The sequence below is a fragment of the Ornithodoros turicata genome, chromosome 1, assembly GCF_037126465.1.
Source record: "Ornithodoros turicata isolate Travis chromosome 1, ASM3712646v1, whole genome shotgun sequence".
Lineage (NCBI taxonomy): Eukaryota > Metazoa > Arthropoda > Arachnida > Ixodida > Argasidae > Ornithodoros > Ornithodoros turicata.
In genome coordinates, this window is record NC_088201.1 from 118,170,920 (window position 1) to 118,176,373 (window position 5,454).

Here is a 5,454-nt window from a genome sequence, read left to right on the forward strand (position 1 = left end):
AACACAGTGTTCTAGAAGTTTCAAGTTTGTACAGTCTTCACATGGAAATTTTTGCTTAATTGCAGCAAAAGGACACACCATGCAAGTGTGCTGCACGTGCCATTCTGGCCAGGGGCACCACGCGGATTGGTGTATTCCTGTTAAAACACTGATACAAATGGATGCTAAAAAGGTGTCTTAGCATTATACACCATTTGAAATGGTGTTTATTCCTGAATACACCATTTAGAAAAGGTGCTAGTCGTAGAAAACACCATTTCAAAAAGGTGTACTCGAACACTGTCATTCGAGAGGTGTAAAAAAAGGAGTGCGCCCTGGAACATATCACTTACACCATTTAGAAAAGGTGCTAGTCGTAGAAAACACCATTTCAAAAAGGTGTACTCGAACACTGTCATTCGAGAGGTGTAAAAAAAGGAGTGCGCCCTGGAACATATCACTTACACACATTATCACACACTTATCACACGCTGATGATGTGACCTTCTGTACAACGGAAGAACGCGCAGTCCAAGAAGCGCTACAGATCATGGAGCTCTACACGAAAGCATCAGGGGCAAGACTGAACAAAGAAAAGTCAACCATCCTACCGCTACATCGTCAATTACTGCAGCAAGAGATAGCCGGAGTACCAGTTATCCAAGGAGTGAAGCTGTTGGGAGTCCAGTTCTACGAATCCTGGAAGAAAGTTCGAAAAGAACTTGAACGTAGTCGAGACGATTACAATGGACAGCAAATGAGCTATGCAGAAAGAGCTGACATCATACAGAAAACAATGACGTCAAAGATCTGGTACCAGCGCACAGGGTTTCCTCCCAATAAGAAGACGGCGAAGCAACTGACCAGCACCATTATGTCGCTGTTTTGGCAGCGGAAGACTGAAAATGTCAAAAGAGGGGTGATCCAGGGTCCGTTTGAATGCGGTGGCTTTGAAGTGGAAGACATCACACTCAAGTTTTGGCCTTGTCAATGGTACAGATAGGAAAGTCCCTAGTAGAAGATGACCACATAGCGAAACTTATCATGTTGTATGCCATGGGGACAGAGGCACGAGTGTTTGGAGAGAGGCTTGACAACACAAGACCTAAGGTGGAGAAACCCACCCCATTCTATGCAGAGGTAGCGAGGTACGTGCGAATTCTGCGGCGTTTTCTGCCAGAAGGGACCCTGCAATACTTGTCGACAAAGCAAGTCTATGAAGAGTGCAAAATGCCAGACAATCCGATGCAAGAAAGATAACACTGAAGACTAGTAGTGGCTAACGTTCTTGACGAACACCGTGCAGACCTGGCCTGGGAACTGTCCTATAATGTCCTATCAGTGAAAAACGAGGCTCTTCCGATTCCATTTTGTTCGATCGAATCTGTGCGGGGTCCGCAATGGGCTAGAAACCCACAGACACGTTTTCTATGAATGCGCGTTGGCAGCGGCGTTGTGGCAGAAAGTCGCCACAGTGTTTCGTGTACCACGGATAGAATACGACACTGTGCTTTATTCAGACCCTCTGCCAGTAGCTGATAATCGAATTACATCTTTCGCACTTCTCATTGGTGAGGGAAAACACGAGATCTGGCGCTCCCGAAACAGGCGAGTGTACGGTGGTGGCAATGTGTGCTTGAGGACCTCACTCTTTAATATCCGGTTACACTTGAAGGAGAAGATACAGCGAGAACTGGACTCTATGGAAATGAGTGCTTTCAAGAAAAGGTGGAAGGGCCATCGGCTATTGTTTCTGAGACCAAACTGGAGAATAGCTGTCAAGTTCTAAATCTGTCGAGTTTTAGCAATTGGAATGTGTGCCGTGGAGTATGAGGTGCTCCTGAGCCTGTCCAGTGTGGCGAATATGTAAATAGGATGTAAATAACATGTACATGCGTTGCAAATATTATGTAAATTTGGTGCACTTTTCCCAATAAAGTTTCGCCTTTTACTAAAAATCACCGTGGAGGGGGACAACAGAATGAGCTCCTAGACAATTTTTGGTAGGCCTAACTCGTTTGGCTAAGGCTATATTATTCAATTCAAAGAGAGAACATGCACCCGAACCACGAAAAAGCGTCGTCACCACGCCCCCCCCCCCCGAAAAAACAACAACAAAAACCAACAACAAAAACAAAACAAAAAACACAAAAGACGAAACTAGGCAAAGAGGGAGGAGTACGTCACGCACCTCTTCGCTTCTCATATGCGCGGTATGCAGTGTGCACGCATCAAGGGAATGTAGGATATATGCTCTGGTCTCCCTTCAAATCCGCGTATTGATCTTGGCTGCCCTTGGCAAGATCAACCGTGAGTTTAGCTTTTTCCTTGAAACGGATCGGGACGTTCGTATGAGCGACGTTCTGCAATCGATGTTGAGGAACGTTGGTGCCAAGAATTCGAAGGGAATAAACCCTGTTGGCCATGGCAAGTTTGCCATCTCGGTTTGCTCGAAGCAAGCGGCGGAAGCTCTTGCGGCGAAACGTACTTTGGAAGTGAAGAGACCCCATTATGTTTTGGTTCCTTGTGAAAGGAACACAAAGACAGTCGCACTGCACTTTTTGCCCATCGAGGTTCCTGATGAAGACGTGGAGGCTGAATTCAAAAACTACGGCCAGGTCATCTCGGTCAAGCGGGACTACTTTGAGGAAGCGCGCACCATCGAAAAAGGAAGTCGCCGCGTCATCATGGTGATGGAGCGGGAGGTGTCCAACTTCGTAGACATCGATAACTTCCAAACAATGTGCGTCTACTCTGGGATGAGAAAGACGTGTCGCCGCTGTGGCCAGTCTGGGCACTTTTCGTTCAGTTGCAGGACGGAGTATTGCCCTCGGTGCTCTGAATACGGCCACTCTGGCAAGGGATGCCTGGCGCCCTGCAAGAAGTGCGGTGAGGACCATGCCACTTCGGCGTGTGTTCTCACTCTCTCAGGCCGTAGCCAATGAGACCGATGGGCTCGAGACTCACAGACATGCGGAATCCCCAGCGACGGCTTCGACGGCTTCTTCGCCTCGGGGCGAAGCTAGTGGCGACGCAGCTCTCGACATGCGAGTTCTTGTGAGTCCCAAAGGCGCGCAAGACGGGGGACAGCCCGGCTCGTCCACTGGTGCTGTCGATCTGACCAAGGTCCTGGATGAGTTCCTGGAACAACGGGGGGACGAGTCCCACACAACCAAGGCCAGCGTCACGGTCGACAAAGACGATGAGGCGATGGATGACAAGGACGGTTCTGCCGTGGGGACCAAGCGCCCATTCTCGACTGCAACAACATCGTCTGAAGAAAAAAAAAAACCGCAAGCCGTGCATTCCCTGCCTGGACAATTGGCCTCACTTCTTCAACGGGGCACAGACATGGCCAAGAAGATAAAGAACTGACTTTCCAGCGTATCGCAAATTGTGCGGTGAGAGGAATTGTGTTTCTCCGCACCGTACTTTTGACATTTATGTTCAAGCTTGCAACCTTTAACGTAAGGGGATTGCGAGCTCAGCGAAAACAGGAAATGTTGAGAGGCGTGATGCAGAAAGTTGACGTTCAGATTGCATGCTTGTAGGAGACACATTTTTGCTCTTTATCAGACGTCGGAAATTTTGAACGCATTACCGGACCAATCAGTGTTAGCAGTTTTGGGGAGTCGAATGCGACGGGCGTAACTGTGGTCATATCGCCAAGCTTTCGTGGTGATATCAGGCAGTATGGCCGACACGACCACGGCCGAGTTCTCGTATTGGACGTTGTGTTTCAGGGAAAGTTTACAAAATTGTCAATGTGTATGCTCCAAAGACAATCAGGAAAGAAATTTGTTTCTCGAATCGTGGGATGGTTACATGGTCGGCTCTGGGACAAGGATCCTCCTCGGCGACGTTAACTGTGTGCTGAATGAATGTGTCGACAGCAGCGAAGCATCCCTAGTCAGCAGACCATGGAGAGCGAAGGGCCTGAGACGATTGGTTAGTGCTTATAAATTCATCGACATATGGGAGCACCTGTCAGGCCCGGGGTGCGGCAGGGGTGTCGAATGTCACCCCTGTCGTGCGTCCTGTCCTGTGAGCCGTTTGTGAGGCTCATGATGAAAAGTGACGATATATCCAGAGCTCCTGTGCCCGGTAGCATCAGTCAGGCAGCAATATTTGCGTACGCTGATGACATGACCCTGTGTATGACGGGTCCACCAGCAGTTGTAGAGGCCCAACGGCTCAAGGAGATTTACTCCGCGGGTTCCGGCGCCAGCCTGAACAAAGAGAAGTCGAAAATAATGAGAGTTAACTGCACTGGGATTGAGACGCATATCGCTGGCATCCCGTGCGTTGCAGAAATGAAGGTACTCGGTGTAACGTTTTCCGAGAGGGGGTGGCAGGCAAAACGTGGATTGACATCCAGAAGAATTGAGAGGCCATGAAACTTCAATATGAGGCCATCGGTATCGGGTACCGCGGAAAGCGGGACATCATTAGAACGGAGATGTGCTCTACAATTTGGTACGAGGGTACTTGTAGTTTTCCAACCAGAAGGGTTGAGAGAGCTTTGACTTGAATTATGATGTCTGTTTTGTGGCATGGAGGACCGGAGCAGGTAAAGAGAGTTATAGTTCAGGACCAACCAGAGTGTGGAGGCTTGGGAATATTTAATGTTAAACTCAAGTGCGTGGCCCTAGCCATCGCCCAGACATTCAATATTCTGGAGGAGGACAACCACGTCGCCTTGCCGCTAGCTCTTTACAGCATGGGCACGCTTTGCAAGCTTTTTGACGTTCTGGTTAACCACATCGTGCCTAGGACTAAGTCACCGTTGCCCTTCTACATCGAATTGGCACGGTACGTCCGTGTTCTTCGACAGGATTTGCCTTGGGAAAGCATAAGGTTCCTGTCAACCAAGAAAATATATGAGACACTCATCTATGCTTGTAAAAGTGACCTGATATCGACGCACGTAGCAGATACGTAGGGTCTCCATCTCTCACTGATTCTGGATGATGATCGTGCAGATCTGGTGTGGGAGATGGCCCACAATGTTTTGCCGGCGGCTACACGATTGCAGAGATTCCGGTTCCGAGCTACCAATGAGTGTTCCACCTGCGGTCGAATGGAGAACCACAAGCGCATTTTTTACGACTGCGTGTTGGCAAGTGCTTTGTGGCGGAAAATGGCGGCATTGTTTGCTCTGTCCAACATTCGGCACAGCACAGTGTACGTGTTCGACGCGGTCCCAGTGGGCAGCAGACAAGGGCCAGCTTTTTGCTTGCTTTTACACGTTGTGGGCCTCTCGAAACAGGATATTGTATGGCGGGACAAATGAGTCATTAAGCATTGTAACGTTTTACGTTAGAGTTTCGTTAAAAAGAAAATTACAGTACGAGTTAGATGTCATGGGGGCGGACGATTTTAAAAAACGGTGGAAACGGCACTCGAAAGTGCTTGTTCAGAACAGTGCGAAGATTTGCGTCAATTTTTGAGACAAAGGTCGCCGAATGTGGTAGA

The 5,454-nt window shown here is 48.7% G+C and overlaps 1 pseudogene; it reads left to right on the forward strand.

The window, feature by feature from the left end:
• The first annotated feature begins 1,891 nt into the window (after positions 1 to 1,891).
• Positions 1,892 to 2,004, forward strand: LOC135379641 (U5 spliceosomal RNA; annotated as a pseudogene).
• Positions 2,005 to 5,454: the final 3,450 nt, after the last annotated feature.